General features: G+C 37.9%; 1 protein-coding gene and 1 long non-coding RNA gene across 5 annotated transcripts in view; both read left to right on the top strand.

Moving 5' to 3' along the window:
- Positions 1-7722: 7722 nt before the first annotated feature.
- Positions 7723-10481, top strand: LOC135166705 (uncharacterized). The gene is made up of 3 exons (XR_010299737.1): positions 7723-8943; positions 9122-9192; positions 9887-10481. It is a non-coding gene; the product is annotated as an uncharacterized LOC135166705 (long non-coding RNA).
- An 8147-nt stretch (positions 10482-18628) lies between these two features.
- The window catches only part of LOC135166691 (glutamate receptor ionotropic, kainate 2-like), a 105411-nt gene continuing 98249 nt past the window's right edge, over positions 18629-25790 (top strand). Inside the window, exon 1 of one of the 4 annotated variants that reach the window (XM_064129211.1) lies at positions 18629-19734. The gene's annotated coding sequence lies outside the window, so the exon portion shown is untranslated. The remainder of the gene's footprint in view (positions 19735-25790) is intronic. The other 3 variants (XM_064129212.1, XM_064129214.1, XM_064129213.1) reach the window with 3 other exon arrangements.

Genomic DNA, 25790 nt, shown 5'->3' with positions numbered 1-25790 from the left:
GTGTCCCCTAACTAACGTCAGTCCACGCTTCACAAGCGAAGCCAAAGTACCGCCTGCACTTCGCTGGAAAGTGTCTTGCGTAACGACAAGTGGAGCAGGATAGTGTGGGCTACCGGAGCGGCCGACGGTCGGCTGCCCACCATTTCCGTATTCCAAAGGCGATAGTCAGGGCGCATATATCTCCATACACGTATATTTTTGATACTAATCATAGAGGTGTGTTAAAAAAAAAAATTTTCACCCGATAAAATAGGCCAACCGAACGTTCGTCCCTAGAATAAACTCTTTTTCCCTTGTAAATTTTTCTCTATCTCTTTAGAAATATATACGTATCTATTTTTCACTCGAGTGGTCTTGTTACCCCCTTTGATATGTCTTGCCTTTGTGATATAACGATCTTCAGGAAGAGAGGAATAAAAGGAGAGCTCAGAGAAATTGTGTGAATAGCACGTGAGAGACTACCCAAAGAGATTTTTCCACTGGTGAATGACAAATTGAAAAAAATATAAATCGCAAATGACAATTATTACATCTGGACAATGGTGGAGGGAAGGAGGGGGGACGAGGGCAGAAATTATGCAAGTGCACCTGCATGCGAACTCTTCCTGACGAAGATTTAAATAAGAGACTATGGGTGCATATATTGTAATGCCTGATTTATCGTACGATAACCACCAGAAATGACCCGCAACATTTTATACTCGAGGAAAAAAAAATCGATATATTGGCGAACGAGTGAACGCGGGGACATCGTGATACAAATGTATCGTTGGAGCGTGTGGGAACGCGGACGATTAAGCGGAATTTCCATTGGGGCTCGTCTCAAGTCTATGAAAGTAAGTGAGTAGGTTATATGTATACGTTTACAGACGTTGAAGCACACCTTGAATGTCGTCCCACTGCATCTCGATTATTTTTTAATGGTTAATGAGAGATACTGTGAATGAAATATTCCTGTTTTTTATCGTATTTAATTATGAATATTATCAGTCTGTGACGACATTTTAGTGGGAGAAATTTCAACGGGTTTTTATTATAAAAAAATATTGATTCTGAAATCTAAATTGCTCAATGGGAGTAAAATATTTAATGAAGAGAGTGTTAATAGTGAATAATGATGATTTATATTGTTTATCTAAGGAAGATAATTCGGGGGGGAGAGGGGGTGGGTAAAGTTTTTATTTACGTATTTTTCACCACGTTAAATAATAAAACTACAAAATATTGCAGCTCACACTAAATTCATGGAAGTATCTGCTGAATAATTAAGGACTGAATGCTCAGTAAATAATTACGTCAATGCATTTGTGTCCAAATTAATCTTTATAAATTAATTTCAGGGGTTATTTTCTAATGAAGTTCCATGGGATACTCAGAGCATCAACACTGCAAAATTCCCAAGTGCTGAATGCTCAGCGAATAATTACGTCGATTGCATTTGCGGTTTCCATTACATTAAAAATTTATTCAATCGATTGAGTGCAACGATTGTTGAGTAAATAATGGAAAAATCCAGTACTTGGCCGAGTGAATATTTTTAACAGGTTCAATTCCAATTAAGAGGCCTTTTCACGGAATATTTTCCGCTGTGAAATTTTTATTAAACCGTTGATGTTCATAAATTCAATGTGGAGAGAGAATCGACGCAATTTCTTTGGAAATTTCCCAGCTCATTTCCCATCATTGGCTCCAATGGACAAAAAATTCACTGGTCTGTTTGAACATTTACATCCACAGAATGTCAAGAGAGATGTTGCAAAAATATTTTTTTCTCCTTTTGGGTCGAAATTTATTGCCAATAAAAAGAGGAAAACGAGTATGGGATGAGAATAAAAGGAGAGAACGTCTCGAAACCCATATGAAGCATCTGCTTCCTCATTTTCTCGTAGATTTTCTATTTTCCGGGAGGGGAGAGGGGAGGGGGCGTAATAACGGTTAACGACCCAATGCGATGAAATTCAAGAGCATAATCCCATGGGTTTTATGTCATCCTCAATCCGTTATAATCCACTGATGATAGTGTTGGGATATCGGTAAGTGATTTGGCAAAATTTAGTCACACAAGTTATATCGAGACTTTTTATTTCAATTTTCCCGCTCATTACTGCGAATGTCTCTATTATTCTAATAAATTCACAGAGAAAACGGCCCAAAAATTTTTAATTTTCCCCTTCAGTAAATTTATTAAACTCAGAACTAAAAAGTCCATCTAGTAACTAACATATATAATCATAATATATTCTTATCATAGAAATTTCCATTTACACAGAAGCGAAATTTATCTCACATTCAAACCTGCTAATTTCAAGCAAATAAAAATGAAAGTAAAAATCTGGTTTGAGATGAAATAAAAAATTTGTCCAATGGAAACTCATGGAAATAGAGCTTATTCAATTTGAATTGGGTATTTCATCATTCCCTGACCTTTCGTCACAAATTCCTAACTTTTCCCTTCGCAGAATTCATTAAAATCTCTTGCACAAATTTCCCGGGAAAAATTTCCCTTCAACATACGAACAAAAGAATTACCGATATTTCGTATTGAACTGTAGAATTTATCGTGCACTTTTACACGATTATTACATCCACATATTCAATAAATATACATTACATGAAAAAATACCGCTGTCCATGTAAATAAATTCCGAAATAAAACCCTTAAATCTCAAATAAAACCAGTTTTATGTTGAGTAAAACCCACATTGTGACCTGATGAATTTAAATGAACTTTTTTTCAGGAAAAGTGCATAATCCCATTAATTAACCCCCACGATTCCTAACTTTTTCACCCGGACGATTCATTAAAACCTCATGTACAAATTTTTTTTGAGAAATAAAATTTCCCGCTGAAATACGAAGACAATGAAAATGCATTGATTAATCCAGCCATAATTATCTGCAGGCTTCCGGTATGCCTTACACCACAAATCAGCCCAGAGTCCATACCCATATCACGCAAGGCCATTAATTTGATTTCCCGTTCTCGCGTCCCTCCACCCCTCACCCCCTCGCCACTCCTCCCTCGCATTCACTGTGGCAACTACACACATTTAGTTGAATATTTGCCTCACTCCAGTTCTCCCCGGTAACCTGTCAGCATATTAAAAATTAAAACGTCGCCTGTACCCTGATTGTGAGTGAAAGAGGGGCGGGCAGAGTGATCAGGCGAGCGTATCGCCACGTAAAATCGTTGAATAATAGCAACATTCCCGCGCCCATTTAATAGGATCGAAATGAGAGGCACAAGTACACGTCGATTCGACGGGTATATATATTCCACAGACGGTGGACTCGCCTGGTCCATTATACGTTCGTCCAGCGACAGTTCAGCACGGAAACAGTGACATGTCGCTGCACGTCGAGAATTTTTTTTTTAAATTACGTACTTGTTCCATAATCTAAAAGGTAGAACAATATTCGGTGAAAACGACGGAATGCACTGAGAAATAAATATTTTTGCTAAATATTCATTTACTTCAGGAAAATATTTATTTTTTCATTCCCTCATTTCTGAAATTGAGTAAGTCCCTGATACGTCTGATTACGTTTAAATTGGGTATATTATATTCTTCTAGAACATGATCGTGTTAGTTATAATTTTGCGTGAAGTCCTGGAATAATTATGAGCATTAAACAATTGAGAGAAATAATTCTCGTTCTCCGCGCAGTTACGCACTTTTTCATTGAACTTTCAGGACAAAGTCCAGAACGTTCAAGAAAAAGTCCGGAACGGTCAGTGAAAAAAGACGTAATTGTTCCGTAATTTTACTGAATAGTGTTTTTACTGGCAGATTACGGAACAGGCCCGTAATTTTCAAAGAATTTTCCTCTCCGTCTATTGTACAGAACTTTTGTTTTATTTTGCAGTTTATATCCGCGAAAAAAATTGATCTTTAGTGTATCTTGAATAAATCCCCGGATTGATTTTTCAAAAATTAATTTAATCTCATAGTAAAAAAAAATGAGACCTCGAACATTCACGGTTTCCAAAAAAAATCTCATTCAAGAATTCCCTGTAAATTCCCGCCAAAAAAAATTTGATTAAATATTTGTCTTCCCACTACTTCAGGTAAAAAAGTCTGAATTCTTCCTTATATTCCTTCTCCTCTACCGCAGTTGCTTTTGCCCCTACGTGAACATTTAATAAACCTCCCAAGCAATATGTCTTCATAATGACACCCAACAATTTCCAATTAACTCAATTAATCGAATACCGATGAATGCAGTGTAATGAAGTGAATAAGGATTTACCTCACAGCTAATCAATTACCCTGTTCACTTTTTACGTGAAATATTCACGGTCCGACGGACCCAAACCCAAGATATAATTGAATGTCACGGTTGGAATAATTCCTGGTATTATTTTTTTTTTCCCCGAGGAACCGTCGCGGTTTTGCTTTTTCATAACAATACCCCTGCGGTTAGCATACACCCTGGTCCACAGTGGTCGTTCAGACACCGAAAATTTGCAAAGGGTAATTACGAGTATCTCGCCGGAAGGTCCACCTAGCCAAATAGAAAATCATAAACTAACGGCAATTAACGGGTGCAATGTTCAAGTAGTCGAGAGCGTGGACGAGGGGCGGGTGGGGGTGGGAGGGGGGTTGAAACTTACGAGAAATAGTTTTCCCGTGTGTACAGTAATAATAGGAGAGAGGAGAAAGATATAGGAGTGGGCAAAGAATATTTAAAAAAAGTGTACGATTACGAGGTGCATTGTCCTCTCCCCCGTGTCCTCGAAATTCATTATTCTGAAGGATAAATTCCGAAAATTCCGTCTGCACCTTCGCCCGGAGTTCATTGACTGGAAAAATCTGCTCTACTTTCTGCATAATCTCGTAATGGACTACATGAATAATAATGAATTATTATTAATTAATGGCGGGACTTGGTAGTCCCATTCGAGTGTTATTTTTTGTATAACGTAACGTAATGAGGAATTTGGTGTAACTTTTCGTTACCATATTCCGGTGAAATATTTCAATACGTTGGGATAATTACTGGGAGCAATGTATTTGCATAAAATATTTCATAACCATGAGTACAAAAAACGAGTGCTAGATTGATGTACTGATGTGTAAACTAAAAGTGATTATTTGTTGCATTTCATTTTTCAAATTATTTTATTTTTTTAAGGTAATCTCTTTTCACTCGTTGTGGATATTCTTGATTCCAATTGAATGATATGAATATAAATAACAACTGAAAAAGTAATATGAAAAGAAATAGTCTGGAATATCTTTCTCTATTTATAATATTTTTCAGAAATTTTGGGAACAATTCTTCAAAAAATATTCTAAAGATCTTTGGGGTGACGTAAAAAGATTTATGCAGCGACACTTTATTTCTTCATTCATTTATTATTTATTTAATATAATAATAACATAATAATTGTCGAGAAAACATTTTTTGTTTGAAGATCATAAAAAAAGATTCTTTGAAAATAGCCAGAAAATAAATTGTCTTCTGAATAATTTTTGTAAAATCCTTCCGATAATTCCTGAGGAATGTTCCAAAGCCAGAGGTCATTTCCACCCAGAATTATTCTTAAAATAACTAAAAAATTACGTGGGGATGACTATCGCATAATTTTGCTTATTCTGATGAGGAGATTCTGTCCTAGTTGTTCCCCTTTAATCGTCGGAGAAAATCCCAGTGCAATTGTGTTGGTACATCGGACATAAATGAAGGCTCAGGGCTATCAACTCCAAAACTAAAAATCCAATCCAAAAATGGTTTTATGTTGTTCCCGAGCCGCAGAAATTCTGGATTACGTATTCACCAATAGAAAGCGTAATCAAATAAATCACTCGACGCTGGAGGATACTAATAAATTTTTTTTCTATCCAAATGACACTCCATTAGTTAGAAGGGAATGAATTATGAGTTCTATTCGATTGAACTAGTTTTATTGAAATAAATACATTAAATTACGCGAGAATTGTTTTGACATTATTTTCTCAATCGTGAAGGAAGAGAGAGAAGATTAGCAAGAAAGGAGTGAATTAGTGATTTTATTTGATTGGAATGTTTTTATGGAGATAAATACAATAAATTACGCCAGGGTTGTTTTTATATTATTTTCTCAATCGCGGAGGGAAAGAGAGTCTGTCCCAGTTGTTCCCCTTCAATACCCAGAGAATGTTATGCTCTTGGTACATCAAACACCAACAAAGTCTTAGGGTTTTCAACCCCATACCTAAAAACCAAAGGCAACAACGATTGGACGAGCAAAAAAGGGCGGTTATGTAACTTAATATCTCCGGAGAAAATATCCGCGACAAATCATCCACAGGCCAGTAATATTTCGACAGCCCAGCTGCAGAGGTAATTAACTTACGGATAATCATTAGAAAATTGTGAAAAGCTGATATATTCGAAGAAATGCGGTCAAATAAATTTTTCATTCTTATAAAATTAAATTAAACAGCTACAGGAATCGGTAGCGAAGTTGTCTAACTAGATAAGTCTTGTACTACTGATTGGTTTTCAATAAATATCTCGGAATCTAGGAGAGATGGCGAAATTTTTATTAGGACCTTTTTTGTGGAGAAAACTGAGTACTACAGTAAGTGTAATTACAAAAATTTCGCTATCTCGCTCAGATTCGAAGATATCGCTAAAAACCTGGATTCAGAGAGGAGTCAACTCTGCTCCATTCTCGGGATCTTCGAAGGATTATTCCGGAGAGCTTTTTGATGATAAAATTGTTGAAAATTGTCGAAAATAAATTTCCTCTCCACGAATGTGTCTGCCTATTAATGATTCTTCAAAAACATTCTTAAAGATATTCCAAACATATATTTTTCTCGGTGCATTGCATCTCTTTTCACGATTACCTATCGTACCATAAAATTAGCCACTTCAATGTGTGTAATTTTAATCCTCTTTTTCTCTCCTCGTGTGAAAATTCCGTTGAGCTACAAAAATCCTGGATGACGTGATGCGGGAGAGAAAAGAAGGACGGTAAAATAAATCATTCGATCCAGGAGGAGACCTTTTAAGTAACGCTTTCCTCCGTACACACATGCACACCCTGAGAGCTGCAATTCAGGCAATAGTTACGCAAGAACCACGCCTATGCCGATACTTAACCGTGCTGTTGGGCCCCAGTCGTTCGCCAATATCTGCGTTTAAGTTTTAACGCAGAACTGGATAGGGCATGAATATTGGCTTTGCACTGGGGAGCACTCGGCGTCTGCGTTTGTAACCAACTGACCAGTTCTATTTATTGCTGTATTATTACACTCACAGAGAGACTGATACATGTGCAAGGAGAGTGGGCTTGCATCTAGATCACTTGAGTCGGTGTGTTATATACCTACACGCGTGTTGCATGATCTATTCACGTGACGGGTGGAACACACCAGAAAAACTAGTGTGTGAAATTAAGACACTTTGGTGCGCTTTTTTTCAGGGTTTGTACCCCAAGTTGAGACATTAAGACGTACATTCTGGAAATTCTAGGTGTCTCGTTCATTCGTTCCACGTGGAGACAATCATATGACAAAAAAAGACAGTGGAATATAGACGAAGAGCTGTCTTTCCGGTGATTTTTGTCCCAAAAGGAGAAAAAAGTCCAGAAAAAACAATAAATTTTGTGTTTTTGTTTTGGTTTTGTTTGTTTCGAAGAAAATATTACTTAATTTAAACTCTAGATTGGTCGCCCTTTCAATTATTTATTTATAATTAATTAATTGAAAAAACTCCGGGGATGGTTTTACAAAATTGTTTCAGGTTGTTTAGTTGTTAAATATAATGAGCAAAAACAATTCGAATTTGGATATCCCCAGAGGTTTTCGCGGTTCAACGGAACAACCGGGAATGAACCCGTTTTGTATAGAAAGCATTTCACTAGTCGATCATTTTTTGTAAAATTTCCAAGGGAAAAATCACACAACGAAATGGATGAAGGGAGAACAGAAATTGGGAGTAGAAATCCTGGACTAACATGACACACTGCCTCTAGGCCACTCATTTGTAGAAACAGGAGACTGGATGTTCTCGATTCTCCCAGTATCGACGTATCGATAATCAAACGACTGCAATCAAGGGCTGGTGTACTCGCTTCTTTCGGGCTTTTCCATCATCTCCCTTTGGTCTGAAGAGTAAAAAAATATTGCAGCATTGAAAAGGGCGAGAACTGTGAACGAGGGATTCTATGTCTATCAATAAATATTCCATCAACGACTGAGGGGAGAGAAACGCGAATGTGTTGCAAAATCTGGGAAATTTAGCTGCAAAAGCTCCTTCTCAGGTCAATAGAATGAAATAAACAGGGAATTACGCACGATAAGCGGAAATTATGTGCAAAATAGCCATTCGTCGGCATATTACAAATTTATTAGCAGAAATAACTATAGTGTGTGCAATACCGGAGCAATTTCCCGCTCGTTTTCTCGCGAGGAAGATGTTTCAAAACTCCTCCGACATATTGTCTCGAAACTGCACTTTCCCGAGATAATAGCCCAATGAAAAACGATTTACACTCATTAAAAATATCCGATGACTCCATAAAATTGGGATGAAAGTCCTCACGCTGAACATTATACCAGATACCAGAAGTCATCGACTCATGCAGTGATTTTAATCGCTAATAATTCACGTCAGACAGCATAAATTACATAATTACAACTCGAAGAAAAACTGCAGTCCGATGGATAAAGAATTTTTCCTGGAACTTTCATATGAACAATTATCAGTCCAACTCAGAAGAATTATCAGTCCAATGCAGATCAATCGTGTCTGTTTCGCCATTACTAGAGTTAACCTCGAGTTCATGAGACGAGAGTTTCATTGCAGAACTCGTTCTAGGTCGTCCAAGGCATCATCATAAAACTACGATGAGGAAGCAACTGCACTCACTCGCGAGTCAAGGTTTCAACTGAATAAAAGATGTATCAAGGTGAGAATCGAGAGGAGTTCAGTGATCCGGTGAGTTGGGTACGTATGGTATCATAACTATGGTAAAAGGAATTGGTGGGCACGTGCATGGTGAGTTGCAAGAGGACATTTTATTTCATACCAGTGGATATTTCCATTTTTATCGTTGCACTTGTGGATGCTGTGTTCCAGGAATTTTATAAACCCTCTTTGCACACTTTTTTTTCTATATTTTCAGAGCGAAAATTCACAGCTTATGGAAACAGAAGGTCTTAGACGGTGAAATTAACGATCTGCGCTTTATTTACGGTAGATATATGTCGGTAATAAAACACAGTAATCCACGCTCAAAATTTTCTGTTACTCTTGATAATATTTTGCTGGGAAATTTCTGGATTTTTGTGGTTGGTCTGATGGTAATTTTGTAATTATACGTTATGAGGAGATTAATGAGTGATTGCCTGGAGGTAATAGCGTCTACAGCACATCTTGGGTTAAGACTTTTTTAAGACGCCGAATTTACTGATGTCCAGACGTTTTTTGCAGTTTTTCGTGCGAAAAAAATTTCGTAATTAAAAATATTCGATAATTAAGAATTGTCGGAGGTTTTTTCGATCAAACCTTCATGAATGGGACGTAAATATAATTTTAGAAACCCTTCTCTACCCTCGTTTACCCTTGATCAGTTACCTTTACCCCGGCCAGGCCATTACAGCTCATTAAACCGCGAACACTCGGCGGCTTCGGCAAATGCAAATGTACAACGTACATTTTGCACACCAATACGATTAATTAACTCTACTCACAATGGCCGTAAATTCTGGTATTATTTGGAATGATTGATAGTTAATTGGAGACACCGGTTGCGTGCATTGGAAAAATAAATAATATCTCAATAAATGTATTTTTCGCGGGAAAAGGTCAGGCGTTCTACCATCGATACATTCAATATTGATTATTACTGTATATTGATTGTGTATTTATTGAATATTCTTTATTCTAGGTGAAGTAGCAGTCGTGGAGTGCGCCCCGGGGGGTCAGCCCAGTCTCCGTTACCATAATCACTCTGGCATCAATTCATTGTTGAATATCTCACGACGTGAGAATTTCTCACTCACTTTCTAAGCAAATCTCGCGGTGCATTTTGATTCGTAGGGGGATTTGTACTCCTGATTATATAAACTACATTTTTTCAGAATTTTTCTTGCTTAATGAAGCGAAAAGCAATAGTATTTTGAGGAGACAAAAATAGCGATTGAATAGAGGGGTTTATTTATTTATAGAATTATTCATTTGATTTTAGTGCTCTCACGGTTGCGTTATTATTCCTGGAATTTAATAAATCTCTATAAAATCATCAATTTGATTTTTTTTTATTTCTGAGGAAAGTAATCAATTTTTTTTCACAAAAAATAACGTGTTACTTTTCATTGAAACTTTTGTTAATCCTGGATTTTCCATGAATTTGTTGAATAATTCTATCCCAGTTATTTCGGTCCATGTTTTAATGGGAATAACTCCCAAAACGTCAATTTGACTGCGCAATTAGAGCCGCTCAACAAATTGGTTTCTCTATGTCTATATGCACATCAAAGTGCGTTTGAATATCCAGGTAATAATTCCTCTATTTCAAGCCCTTATTCGCTGTAAATACATAAAATTCCCTCTCAATTATATGAAATTCAATATTAATCCAATGCTATCAAAGTAAAATTTCCCGGGACTTCCGTTAAAATTTCTGAGGATTTTAAAAAAATGGAGAAGGTCAGTGGAAAATTCTGGTTTAATAAAATTGATTGTGCCAGCATTAGATTTTTTCCTGCCCACCATTTTGCCCCTCTTTTCCCCTGATCGCATGATAATTGTCCTCAGAAATCTCTCTCCGTTCGCGGCGTCTCCTGTGCGGTAGTGAATTAACCCAGGAATTTCATGATTAATCCCATAAAAACTGGTCAATTCGTACCGCATTCAAATTCACAAGTTTGTGAACCAACTTCAGCATCATCAACCGCTGCTTCGACGCTCCTTACTGGTACAAATACCAGTCACTGGTGTCCGATCAGTCGCAAGAGAGCCGAATCAGTTTCGTAAGCGTTGCGCTCTGTTTCTGTTTCAACGATGTTTAAATTGCCTGCAAACGCAATTTTCCAATTAGGTTACCGAACGCAGCACAACGCGCAGCGTAATCAAGTATCGTAGACCTGGATTGGTGATGATTGTGGAGTTTTCTAGATTTTTGGAGACTTGACCCGAGCGGAGAGTGAGAGTTCTGTGGATACTTGTCCCGGGGAGCAGTAAAACCAGTGGGAAATCTCCGAATCTAACGAAGATAGCGAATTTTTCATCTCTACATTTCTTATAGAACTTTATGTGCCCTACAAAAAAGGTTCTTATACAAATTTCGCTAGTGTCCTTAGATTCTGAGATATTCATCAAAAATGATGTACAACATCGTTTGACTTCGATAATGAATCGATATCCGATATATTTTTGTAATCAGAAATTGTTATCGACATTTTTGGAGAGATATTACTGATCGATACATTTAGAGTCCCACTCCTTCCCTATATTTATTGATTATCAAACGATTTTTTATCATGAAAAATATTGGAAATGGGAGTGAAGACAAACGCGAGAACATTTCACGTGTCGCTCATCTATCCAATGATTCACCGAGGGTTGAGATTCATCTTGGGGATGAACATTCAAAGGGTTCGTTGCAGGGAATGAAGTCACATTCAATCAATATCCAGTATACGAGCCCCGACAATGAATTTCCCCGGAGTATCCAATCCTCCCTTGTCAATGTCTGTTTACTGCGTTCTGGTTATGGTCACCAGTAAATGAAGGGCGGTTCACCCTAAAAAACCCACAAAAAACCGAGTGCAATGTTCATTAATGATGCAGTGAACATCCTTGTTTACATCCGAAGTTGGAATAAATTCTCGTGAATCATTCCCTCGGGCTGACATTCGCCTGTATTTTTTTCATCTTCATTTTATTTATGAGAAGCCATTGCGGGGACGAATGTCAAAACCAAATTTTCCGTGATTGCTTCGAGAATGGAATGATCTTGAATATTTTCGTTAGCATAATCCACTGGGAGAATGAACTGAGGAGACACAGACCGCAGCGATTCCTCATATCCGAGGAATAATAAAAAATTTTATTCGAAATTCCGCGGAATGCAGTCGTTCCGAGGCACCGCAAATGTTGGAATTCAATTTTAAATGAATTGAGTCAGAAAAGAACAGATGTTCCATCAATTTTACGCGCCCTATTCGGTTCGGCGACGGGCGGAATTACTTGAGTTGGACAATTTTTTATTTTTGAATTTTGCAAACTGTTAAGAAATTCCAGGGCCTCTGGGTATTTTTTTTTAGATTTTTATGTTTCTCAAAAGTTCATGTCGAGGGCTTCAGTTCGCACATTGATTATCTATTTTACAATAATTTTGTCATTTGAACGATTTTTATATTTTACAGAACAAAAATTGTCTCACTTAAAATTAAATTTCATTATCATATATTAATTTTTCCTGAGTTTTAGAATAACTCTGATGAAATGATGACTCATTATTCACTTTGATGGGGCCCTCAAGTAATTAAAAAATTTAATTTTCATATTTTGTCTGGTCCTTTAATATGTATTTAATGACTTGATTCGATCCCCTGGAATTTCATCGAGATATTAATTCCTCAACAAGGCAATCCTCATATGAATATTTTGATTCAAAATTCGCGTCGTGTCGCACGAGAATTGGACGAACCCGAAACATCCATCCGTGTACATCCATTTTACCGAGTTTCACGCGCATTCACAATCGCTGTACGCCCCAGAGGCATCAGCAAACCCAAAGTTCTGGATGTTATTCCGTAATTTCATTAATCTCTCCCCATGCAACTCCATATCGTCCTCACTTCAAACTTTCAATTCAAAGCTTTTCCATCGAGTGCTTTTGTAATCGGTTTAAAATTCAAATTATCGTATGTTAAAAAGGACGATATAACGAGTGAGACACGAGTCTAGAAGTTGTAAACCACGAAATAAAATGTACGCGTTTAAATGCACGTCTGGGTAGACACTTGACGCGCAACGAGATGGTGGGTATCATTACTCTCGTCATGCTTCGAGGGAACACTTTCACTGCTGTTAGATACGTAAGTATCTTATGCGTTTTCGATCCTATGAAATGCACGGGCAATTATGTTGAACTGAAACTATTGAGAATGAGAGTTTATGAATAATAGGGGATTTGTGACCGATAGGAAGTCAATCGGAGGAAGTTGATCGGAATTTGTCAGGGGTTTCAGTGAGATTTATAATAAAAAAATTGAATTTTGAAGATCATATTTGTCTCGGTGCACAAAATTCAGGAAATTTTCAGTCGAAAAGTGGGGTAAATTGTTATGAGAAGAATATTTAATGAGTAGAATTATATTTTTGATATTAAGGTTATACCTGGAACGCCCTTGAAATTCCATATTCAATGGGATTATTATTATTTAAATAATGGGGTTTCCTGAATAAATTATGGAAAATCTGTCAACTTTCTTAAATAAAATTTTTTTAGTATAAAATTTTGAATATTTTGAATATTGGTAAATTCAGGTCGATGAGGAGCCAAAATTATTGGGGAGGACAATTGATTGTTTATGAATTTATTGGAAAACCTTCTGGTTTTATTGACAAGTTCGTGGGATATTATTCAAAGGAGGAAGTCAGGAAAATTCGATTTTATTCGGTTGAGGGATTTTCGGTAGAAATTCTTTGCCACAAATTTTCTTATTTCTTCATCTGGAAAGTAGAACGCGAAAACTTGGAAAATGGAGACGAGTAAATTTTATAGAAAATATTCCAATAGATCAAAGTGTATAAAGAAGCGGAATTACTTTGATTTTTCCCGTAAAATATTTTTTATTGAATATTTCAATGCAATTGGCCAAAACGAATAGAAAGTGCAATGGATTAGCAATAGAATTGTCTGCGGAATTCGCTAGATTTCTCTATGAGAATTTTTCATACGTGGATTGCCGTCATGGAATCATAACGCCCATTTCTCGTGGGATACAAATTACCTAGGAAATCGACGCGAATTCGCCCACAAAAAGTATAATTCGCCGAGAGGTTAAGGGGGAATTCACAAAAAATATTTGTTTATGAATTTTCCACTATTTCCAAAAAAAGCTTTTGTTCTTCTCCGATCTTCCTTCAAGGTCAGGGAATGGTAATTGTCCGGGTCAGATTTACCTTCCGTAACAGACAGATTGTGCCCAATATCAATTAATAATTAACATTTCTACTCTAATTGTTAATAGAATTCTGAGTATTTTTTTCAGTCTCGACACCAATTCCCTTGACGTTGAATAAATCTCCCCCCCGTCATCGGTTAAAAATCCGTCATGCGCCTGTTTCCGCACGAACTCTACCCCATCCCCGGACACTCAAAAAACTGCGAGAAAAAGCGAAAAAAACGAGAAGAAAAATCGCCCGAGCGACGGAAAATCGACTTTTCCAGAATACGTTGAATTCCATTTGTCAGTTGGTAACGCACATAACCTTGCCGATGAAGGCGTTGCCCCGATACGCTCGAGTGAGTCCCCCCCGGCGGCCTGCGGGGCCCGTCGGGCCGCGGAGAAAGAGCCACAATAATTTCCCGCCAATATCTCCGCAATTCTTTTCACTCTCTTTCATTAATCCTCCCAATAATCACAATAATAAGAGTAAATGCCACGTAATACCCCTCGTAACGAGATATTAAAAAATTTGAGAGGCGTGTAATCGTATAATCGTATTTTTTTTGTTCATCAACTTTGTGCATCGAATTTGCTCACGGCAGCGACGGAGGAACTATTGCAGAGGCGGAAATCTTGGGTTTCATCTCCGCAATTTCATTAAATTCATTGTGAAAAATAGTGAAACTCGGGTGTGGCGATTCCAACAGGAGATTTTAATAGTCTCAACGAAAAACAAAGTTTATTTCTTCAATCGTGGAATCGATTATCACGGGCTATTGTTCCTCGTATCCATTCGAACGTAAATTTTTTTCCCATTCGGCTTTGTCTCTCTCTTTCGACCTCTCTCTCTCTCTCTCTCTCTTTTTTTTCCTTCGGATTTCAGCAGGAAAACGGTGGATTTAGCCTGCCCACATTGAGGTTATCACGAGCCTCGCACTGGGATTTATCCGGCGTATGATAAGTGGAGGAGGGTGATGCATGCACAGGACTTTCTTCACAACCCTTTTCCTTATTTCTCCCCCCTCCGTCTTCACCGTAATTCAAGCTAATTCCCTTCCTCACAAATCAACGGCATGTTTTTGCCGGGAGTAATTAACAGTCTCTCTCGTTAATGGCGATGTAAGCTGGTGGTTCAATATCCTGTCTGTCGGGTTTCTATAAGAATCAGGTATTCGCTGGTTTGGGTTTCGTGTTAACACGAGGTAGAAACTCAGGACTGAATGGGGAATTTAATATTGGGGAAGTTTGCAGTAAAGATTTTTTGGTGTAACGGGTCTTATTGGGGAAATTCGCCGGACGATTTGTTGGAGATGAAAATTTTTGGCTATCGAAGGTCCTCCGGACGTGTTCAGGTGAAGGATCGGGAGATCGGAGATGTCTTTGATGATCCAAAGGGATTTCCCGGAATAGATGTTGATTAATTAACGGGGTAGATGGTAGACTTTGATTAATCAGAGAATTCTTATCTTTTTATGCCGCCTAAAATTTTACACGGAAAGAAATTTTGGATAAAAAATATACCTCGGAAAAATTCGGGAGAGTATTTTTTTGAATAAAACTAATTTTCGTCTCTCGTTTCACCCCCCCGAGGTCTCATTTTTACCTAAAATTTTTTTCCGTCTAGAAGTTGCGAGAATTTCTAGCGAAACCTGATATTTCGAGATTTTTAATTCCAAAATTGGTTTCAGTTTCACAGTTCTGGAATCGGATAGTCAACTGTATGTGAAATTTCAATTTGTTTCTAACAGTATTCGAATTGTTTGGGTTCAGAATACGCTGGATTTTGATTAGTTTTTCGGAAGCACATGTAACTAACCACCTACGCTACGAGAAAAAAATATATTTTGTCAATCAAATATTTGTATGACAGGAATTTCATGCGATTTTCGTGGCATTTGCTTGTCTGAAACAAATATGATTGGCAAAATTATACTTTTTTCTCAGTGTAGGTGCTGCGAGTCGTAGTCAACGGGATTCTACCGGTTTTTGAAAGGCAAAAATAATTGACCTGATAGCAAAGAACCAGAATAGTCTCTCATCAATATTAAAATCGCTGCAGGAAACGATTTCGCCGATTGTTCAGGTCAAGCTATTGTTGGAGAGACTAAAGAGCGAGAAAATAAAACTAATACAGCACCGAAATAGCCGAGGACATTTTCACGACAGATTTATCTGCGGAAAATGTGCCCCCACTTTTGTTCCTACTTTTACGGGGTTGTGACCTCAACTTTGAGTCATAACAACAAAAAAACACTTCAAGTAGTTCTCCACGTCCTAAATGACGACATGACAACACACATTGTAGACATTTTAGTCCAATTACTCGAGAATCTTTTGGATTAAACGCTGAGCGAGCTTTGCACTGCAATTTTACATTATAAACAGTCCCTTTAAAGGGATTGAGGCGGTGCCTGGAATTGTTTGAGTTCAAGAGGCAAAGGGACTTTATCGTATTTCCAAAAGCAAATGTAATTGACTTCAGATGGCACACAACCAAAATGGTCACTCATCGATGTTGAAATTGAAGGACCCCGAAGAATTGAGTTAAAAACCAGTTAAAATTAATTAAAATCCATCACTTAATTATTTTTCAATTTATTTATCTACCCCTGGAAATACCTCTACCATCAGGTACCCGATTCCATCGAAATATTTCGACTCTCGGTCCCTCAGTACTTGCAAACAACTCGCAAAAACTAAATGTTCCGGTCATAAAAATCAAACACTCGCCTCGGAAATCTCAGTTTGTCTTTATTTCAGGGCGCAAGTCAATAAACCAAAGGGAGAGGGCAGAAGAGAGGAAAAGTTTTCCAACCGATCGTTTCTGTTGAATGTTCATTCTCCGCTCTTGCACCCCCTTCAATCCTCACCCCCCTCGTCACCACCAAAATGTCCACCCACATAAACCCCGCGAAGTTGACTCTCAACTGAGGTGGAAGGTTAGTCTTAAGCCTGAGTAAATGCCCCCGCGTTAATTAGGGGATGAAAACTGTGAAAGTTCAGGGGTAACGGGGACCTTGCGGCAGTACCGGTGGGGTTGTCGTTGTTAACCGGAAGTAAAGTTCTCGTTGAAGTCTCTTTCTCCACTGAGGATTCCAGGACAAGAGGTGGAAAGGTGCGGATGAGGAACGCTGGAGGGCGGGGGAAAAGGGGTGGAATTGAGGAGAGTTGGTTGTGAGAAATCGGGGTTGCAGTGGAGACGATGGGCAGGGACCTTGTACAGGGAGTTTGCTTTTCTTCAGCTCAGCCACAGGGTATTTACCCAAATTCATTTGCCATTAAAGTCAGGGGAAAAGTTAAATCCCAGTAAATTTGAAGTATTAATTCCTTAATTCAGACGACAATTTCCAGATCGATGGAACGTTCAATTGTGGAAAAAATCCTCGGGGGGGAGGGAGTCTTCTGGCTTTGAAAGGGACAGGATACAATTGGATGGTACCAAATTAATATTTTATTGCAGAAAATCGGTCAGAAAAAAATTGAATTCAATTAGTTATATTTTTTTAAAACGTGTTTATAGTCAATTTTGTATTTTGTTTCTGAGGAGGTACAATAATTTACTCAATTAACAGCATAAAATGGAATATCTTATTTCGAGGGCCATTAGCATTCGATGGTAAAACTATTTTTTAAATTCAAAATAGATGCAACTATCTCCGGGCTCCTCCTCTGGGACAAGTAAATAATCCTTTGATAAAATAATCCTCCCCCTTCCCTTAAATAATTACAAAAAAATAAGGCGACCCAGTTGGCAATCTACCGGTCTCAGAATCTTGCTTGAATACACTCACCCTCTTTTCCACGGAAAATATTCTGGTTTTATCCTGGGGGCATACGATACCCAACTCTGTGTTGGAAAAGGTAGCACGTACCTATATCCGGAAGTACCAAAGCTCCCAGGAAGCCTTCGGTACGCAAACTCAGTGCCGTTAAAATTAATTGCGGTTACGCTGTAGACGACCCTTCCGGGATGGGTGTTAGAGGCGTCGGGAGGATAATAACGACCTTGGAGTACTTCATACTGAGGTGGTTTGTATCAAGAGGGTATTTGAGTGTATGGACGTTGTCTTACGACAATTGCATTGTGGAAACTTTAATTTGCATTTGACATGATTAGAGAAAACATCTGTCAATCATCTTTCAGAAATTTTTGGAAATATTTTATGAAGATTATTCCAGAGAGCTTTTAGTGTTTTTAGATGTTTTAAAGAATGATCCGGTGTGAAAAATTCAACTGAATTATACCGTAATTTCCCCCCAAACCCCAAAATCCTCCAAAATCAATCCCCAATATTTAATTGAATTGCTAAAAAAAACATAAAATCATTTAATCCATCAGCGAGTAGTGAGTCGTGTAATATTTACAGAAAATTTCCCTCCCCCATGCAGACACAAGTTGCACCAGCACTCACATTATTTCTCTCCCATTCGAAAAGAACTAATCCAACTCCTAAAACAAAAACTCCAATTGCCCTCCCCTCCCCCAGCAAGTCAAATATCCCCCAAAATGACGGAGACAATTAGGCCGATGTCTACTAACCCAGAAACCGAATGGAACGAGTAGAGCCGCTCAGTTTCGAATGTTTTAAAGGGGGTTGACTCTGGCAGGCGCTGTTGCGACCACGCGTGCATGCGCGCGCTTACCCCTCGCACGGCCGGTGGTACGGAATTGCCATCTTCACCCCCTTGCCTGGCATCCCCCTGTACCAAACCCACTGGCTCCTCTCGGTATTCGTGAGTTCCACCAGACCAGTGCCCGCGCGTCTTCCGCGATTGCCAGACCGCGCTTTACCAAAACACAACAGTTGTGTTTATTTTTCAAAATCACAAATCATCCCCAACAACTCACAGCCACCTCCGTAAAATTCCTAGAATATTCCGATGATGTTGAATAAATTCCCCGGACCGGAATCAATAAAAAAATGAGAAAATCCAATTCAAAAAGAAAAATATTTTCAACCCCATTAAATATTTAATAAAATATAAAGTTCAACATTGTCTACCCTTCCAATGAATAACCGTAAAAATGTGGTGATCATTTCCACCGAATTCTCCGAAAACTTCCCCGCTGTGGTCAGCGAAATTAAATACTCCGCAAAACTCCAACTTTCGCCCCATAATTTTCCCCCACTGTATCCCCTTTAACCCCAACCCCTCACCACCAAATTTCAAACTAAAATCCATGAGATTCTCCGCATCGTCATAAACGAATATACGAAGATTGTGAGTGCCAAGTTCCGTGGAAAGCGCTTGAATTTTTGTGTCTCACCCCTAAAAAGTTAGTGCGGTTGACACTGGCGTCACATCGACGAGTGCTAGTTCCGTTTGTTGGAATAAAGTGAAGAAGTTTCTCCCAACGATGCGATGATTCGTCAGTGAGTGGCAAGTATGTGATAATTAAACTCCCCGTGTTTTCAAATTATGAAAAATTCTTAAAATTCAAAAATATTCAAAAACAAGTGCCCGATTTCGAGTGCCGATACAATTACGCGTGATTGGGTTTATTGTGAGGATTTTACACAGTGATGTTTAACAATATGGAGGTACAGAGAGGAATGACGGCAGACGTTGAATGCCGTTGAAAAGCCGACAATGATTTTCTCCCGTTCAATGGGTGAGTTCACTATAATAATTACCCCTAACATTAGTTGCAGTCAACGGAGATTTTCATAAATTCGGATGAATATCCATTATTAGCGCACCCTTATCCCCTCACACGTACCTTCCCTCACCTCCTCCCCCTCCTTCTCCCTCTCCCCTACTCTCGACGGCGATCGGAGGACAATACCTAATTGAATAAATTAATATAGCGCGCTGAGGAAGCGCATGCTAAAGCGAAGGGTTTTAGAGGGCTGGACTGTTTGTCGATGGATCGAGAGGGCTCTGAACTTCGCGTCAGTGGCCTCTGTGGTTGGAAACAATATAGTCACGTGCATCCGGTGCATTTCGAATTGAGCAACTAAGGCATCTGCCGGTTTTTTCTTCTGCAGATTAGTTTGAACTTCAAGGGATGAAGGGGCGAATGAATTTTCCTAATTAACGAAGGACTTGATCGTTAATTGATGGAAAGACTGGTTTGGGCGGAATGGAGGTCAGGGGGTGTGTGTAGGATTTTGCACCTGATGACCTATTGACCTTTCCTGTGGGTTGATGATTGTCCTTTTTTGTTGATGAATTTGGTCGCGGGAAATTTGGTCTTCAATTTCAGGTGATTTTCAAGTGCAGAATTCAATTGAAAATCAAATTTTTTGAATGGAAATTCGGGGGATGTTTATTATTTGGCTTGATGGTATATGCAAGAACGTATTTGTCAGTTTATTTATTGTTTATTGGTTTATCAGTGCGGAAATGATAGGGGCACGTATTTGCCATAATCTTTAGAACGGATCAGTTGCATTTTATGGGGATGAAAAGTTTGATGTTTATTTCGAGATGAAAATGGTGTTTATATATTTTATTTTGGGGTGATATACACATCAGGTCGGTGGAGATACAATATATGGGGAATGATCGCTGAATTATTGGTGGATTCGATTATTGTTTTTATTTGCCTGGCAGATATTCGATAGGTGGATTTTTTTAAGAGTGTTAATACTCAAAAATCATTAAATTTAGTAATTAATTTATTGTTTTATATTCTAAATTGAGCTTAAGTCTATTGTAGACAAAATAGATCAGCAACGACAAATGTTGCAATCGTTAGTTGATAGAGGATTTAATTTAACACTTGAGTTGAATAAATTTTTTGATAACAGACAAAATAGATTTATCATTCATTTAATTTAAGAATAAATACGGGTATCACAATTGTCACGATTCACTGGCCAGATGATTCCCTTGATTATTCAACCATTATGACATTACGATCGTTGTTCAGTTTATTTCGTGTCACACGTTGTTTTTCATTCGAGTTAATAATCAATGAGTGAATTGTCATGGTGGTGGGCAGTGGGGGGAGGTCGATATCGACAAGTGGAGCCTTTCACTCACCCCTGGGGAGCAGATATTCCGAATCTCTCCTGTTCAATCTCGCCGAAACACGTAAAATTCTTTTATTTGTTCTCATCTTTTTTTTTCGTTTATTCTCTCCAGATAATTTATTTCGTGTAGTCGGGTCATCCTGACAGACTCGTCCCTCAATGGGATTTCCTCTTATCGTAATGCCAGTACAGTCGAGCTTGCGAATAAACTTGTTCGAGGGCCTATATGCGAGAATAAAAATTCAGGGGAGCGAAAGCTCTCCAACATAAAAGTAAGAATAAACATGAAAGTCACTTCTGAGAAATGACACCCTCGGAGGGGCAACGAGGGTTATCGGTTGGCCTTCGGACTTGTCAAAATAACAGAATATTGAGATGAGAAACTTTGTATTTTTAGGACTGCTCTCTCATTTCATTTTCAAGCAATTTTTGTTTGCTTGGGAATTGAAAACGTTTTCAATGTCAATGTTGAATCGACATCACACGAAGTGAGAAATGGAAATGATTGAAAAATTCGTTGGAATATTAAAAACTATTGACAAGAAATTTTTAATCGACTGAACAAATATTTTGGGAGTTGATCGAATTGCCCTTGACAAAATGGTGTGCTGGTAATTTTGCGACTATTGCATATAGGGATTATTATTATTCATCCAACTGAAGAATTTATTTACATCAAATTTCATTCCCAAAATAAATAAAAATATTTCCCCATTAACAAAAAAAATGTTGTCGGTTTGTCTGTCGTGAAATGCCCCAATTTATTGGAGACTCAATTTAGTATAAAATCTGGAATTGTCATCAGCTGTTCAAAAAATTTAACAGACTTTTCGTGTTCAGAAAATTTCATTAAAGTGTTTGCAACACTTCGCCGTCAATTAATTGATCCCTCGAAGCCTTTAATTCTTTACCTTTTCCGCTTCTTCCATTGAAAAGAATTCTGGAGAATGAGGGGAGGAATTTCAGTGGAAAATGTTTCGATAGAATGATATGACAAAATTCTTTCTATTCACCATTTTTATTGTAAAGAAAGACAGACGATCTCTCGAGGCCGCCGATAAAAAAGGGTCAAAAATTGGTGGACAGATCACCCTATTCATCGCCTTGAAATAGCAAGGGTGAGGGCGCGTGTATGCATCTGAAAGTTCTGTCATGGGATACCTTAAAAGGATTTGCACTAACCTAATTTGAAGGCCAGGCAACTTTCCCCAATATTTGTTTGGTAGTACTCCACCCCGTGGCTGTAACAACTGAAGGGGGAGGGGGGATTTATCCTCTTGTTTCATTGAAATGCATTCATCGTTAATACAATGTTTCACACACACGATTGGCGTTCTACGTCGAAAATTTTTCATGTACCATTATCACAACGGGCATCACAAATAATGGCCAATTTTAATGAGAATATTGTAACCGTAATATAATTTTAAACTCATTACGAAAAATTAAGTGGTTGAATATTAACAATATTCCCGTTACGTAATTTTGATATGAGAATATGGACTGTCGAATAAAATTCATAATTTAATTCCACTCATAAATTAATTCATTTATTCCACTCTCACCGGAGAAAGAACAATCTAATTAGCGCATCCTGCTGCTGATGTCAATAAAAAATCATGTAATTGAATTCCGGGGTAATTATGTGATGCAAATTAAGTTCATTGAATATAAAAAATAAAGTAGGACTAACGTTTTAACAATTTCCACGTAATTTAATTTGCCGTTCGAATTTATTGAATGGCAAAATGGACTAAATAATTTGATTTGTGACCGATGAAGTTAAAGATCAAACAGAATTATTTTTATCTGTTCCCACCCGGGGAGAAATTTTTTGTGAATCGAAGATCTTCGGAAGAATCATCGAAGGATTTTTGTAAAACAATATTTTTAGATGGTTTGAATTTTGATTTGTAAAATATTTTTAAAAAGTCCTCCGACAGTTTTTCGTTGATTTTTCTTAACAATAATTCATCATGGTATGTAATTTCATATTAAAAATGAGGTATTGATTCAAAATTAATCTCTCCAGGGCTTAACTTCACCGTCAGACCCTCTCGACTGCCTAACAAATTCTGTAATTTCATTTCGCTGATAGTTTAACTCATTTATTAAATTTTCATATTAGAAAGAAAAATCGAATTAGCTCTTCCTCGAGGCGATGTGGTAGTCGTTCCCTTTGTTTTATCATTACTGTACGAGTGAAGCCGCGAAATCCTTCATTTCCGTCCGACACCACTGGCTTTATACACCGAAGCTGTAAATTTAAGGCGTTAGCATCGTCGTGCACAACTTTGCAATGTCTTCTTGGTTGTTGGGATACTTACGAGGATATGAGCTCTCACACACATCTCTCGTTGCATCGTAGCCCTTGGAAAGTCGACGATGTCTTGATGGAGTAACTCAGTCGGCCATTTTTAACCGGCCAATAAAGGTCGCGTTCTTTGCAGTAAGTCCGTTGCACGGAAAATTTTTTCCCATTGGTTCACAGTTGTGCATCATTAAATGTTATTAATAGATAAAAACCAGCGATATTGGTATCATTGGGGCGGAGAAAAGATTCAAAAATGAAACATATAAAGCGGGTGGGAGGGCTGGTGGGATGCTTTTATCACCAGTCCAGGTGGTGCCTGCATTTTCTCTTTTATAGTTCTTCACGGAGAGTTCGATATAAAATTTACGTGACATGGGAAAATTCGATTGAACAGCTTTTTCTGTGGAGAAAAGTGATGGAAGGCAGAATTTTAGAGAATAGTCTACAGTGCACCGAGAGAAAATTTTTTAAAAAATTATGCGCCTGTTCTGTAATCTGCCAGTTAAAATTACCGAACAGTTACGTATTTTTTTACTGAACGTGCGATAGTTTTTCTTGAGCTTTCTGGACTTTTTCCTGAAATTTCACTGAAAAAGGGCGTGAGGGTTCCGTAATTTGTATCAAATATTGTTTTGACTGGCAAATTATGGAACAGGTACGTAATTTTTAAAGAATTTTTCTCTCCGCGTAATATTCGATAAAACTAAAGACTAAAACTGATACACTTGGGCCCATTTTTAAGACATTAAGACCCGCAGACATTGGCGGAGTCTCACTGAAGGAGCTTTGCTGTTAATTTTATATCTATTATTTTTTTAATTTAGTCCATTCCCTAAAAATCCTGTAACCTCAAGATTCAATTATTAAAACATTTTATTTGTTAGTCCACACTCTCTCCATGAAAATAGTCCATCTTTTTTAGCGATGGTAAAGGACGAGAATAACTTTTACGATACAAAATATAAAAAACAAGGAAATTTCGATAATTTTTTCGACAAACTCGATTTACTCTCTTCGCTCTCCCAACTATCATTGTACTCTTCAAATCTGATAATTGTTGAAGTCAAATAAAATACCTCGTCAAAAACCCACCGCGTATAATTAAAAATTCAATTTAATAAAATTCTAAATCTGCCATCACCGGCCAAAATATCTGTTGGACATTTTTTCGGACATAAATTCATACTCGAGGTAGACACAAAAAAAAGGGCTTCATCGTGACATGTGGATGGTAGTAGCATGGCATGGCGGAAAAAGAAAATCATGTCGGTGGAAATAACAATGTACGCACCGAAATTGCATCCCCTGGGTAGTAACGATTTACAAGGGAAATTCGAGATACATTCAGGGTGGGGTGCGAGGGGTCGGCAATTTTTTTTGCTAGTCACGGAGCTCAGTGTGGTTTCCACGGGGGAGCTGGCCTGTCAGGTGGTGGTACAAATTAAATTTGAAAAAATGAAAAAAATGAATCAGAAGAAAGGTGGATGAGGTAATAGGTTGAAAACAAAAAAAAAATAGAGAATGGAGTTGCAGGAAGGAAATTTACATGTAAAGCAAAAGCTCTAATAGAATCCATATTTGCATTTCGAATGGGGGTGAGCCTCAGACACGACAGACATCGGAAATAAAACGACATTTTTTGCGCTATTCCTTGAGGTTTACACATCTGTAATCCAAAATATTCATTGGGGTAAATAACGGTGAGAGAAGGTATAATGAAAAATCCGGTTTATGCAAAATTGAGGGTTGGTTTTATTCGCCTGCTGCAGGAAGGGATGGAACACTCTTGGAGTCTGCGGGAGGAATATAAATGCGTTACGGGATAACGATTTCACGTAAATCAATCTGCTTGAGATATCGTAAATGCCTCTCGTATCTTTGAGGCTCTGGCATTGCAATCAGAGGGAGGTTTTCTGCGTATTTGCATTGCTGAGAAAGGAGTGAATCTGGGGAGGAGTGATTGGGAGGAAGAAACATTTGTTGATTCGAGTATTTGTTTTTCTCTACCGGATAGAATAACAGATGTTATGTTGAATCATGTTTTTATTCAAATCGCTGCTTGTTTGATTCGATTCAAAGTGGAGCGATAAAAAAAATGTTTCTTTCATCGCGGAAAAATAGTCAGTCGTGATACGCCAAGTGGATTATTGAATCACGGGAGAAATTAATTCAAACACTTTCATGAGGGCAATTTGAAATTTTCTTTTAAAAACTAATTTAGACTGTCAAATGTAGTTTACAAGTTTCCCACCATCAGATTGACTGGACCTCTTCCGACTCCTCTAATCAGATTTTCCCCAAATTCGCACAAGTGTGAAGTAGCTCAGAGTCCGCTATTATACCCAAACTTGCATACAATACCGTTGTCACTATCCC

This window comes from Diachasmimorpha longicaudata, chromosome 10, assembly GCF_034640455.1.
Source record: "Diachasmimorpha longicaudata isolate KC_UGA_2023 chromosome 10, iyDiaLong2, whole genome shotgun sequence".
Lineage (NCBI taxonomy): Eukaryota > Metazoa > Arthropoda > Insecta > Hymenoptera > Braconidae > Diachasmimorpha > Diachasmimorpha longicaudata.
The sequence above is the reverse complement of the archived record's forward strand: the minus strand, read 5'-3'. Positions and strand labels throughout refer to the sequence as shown.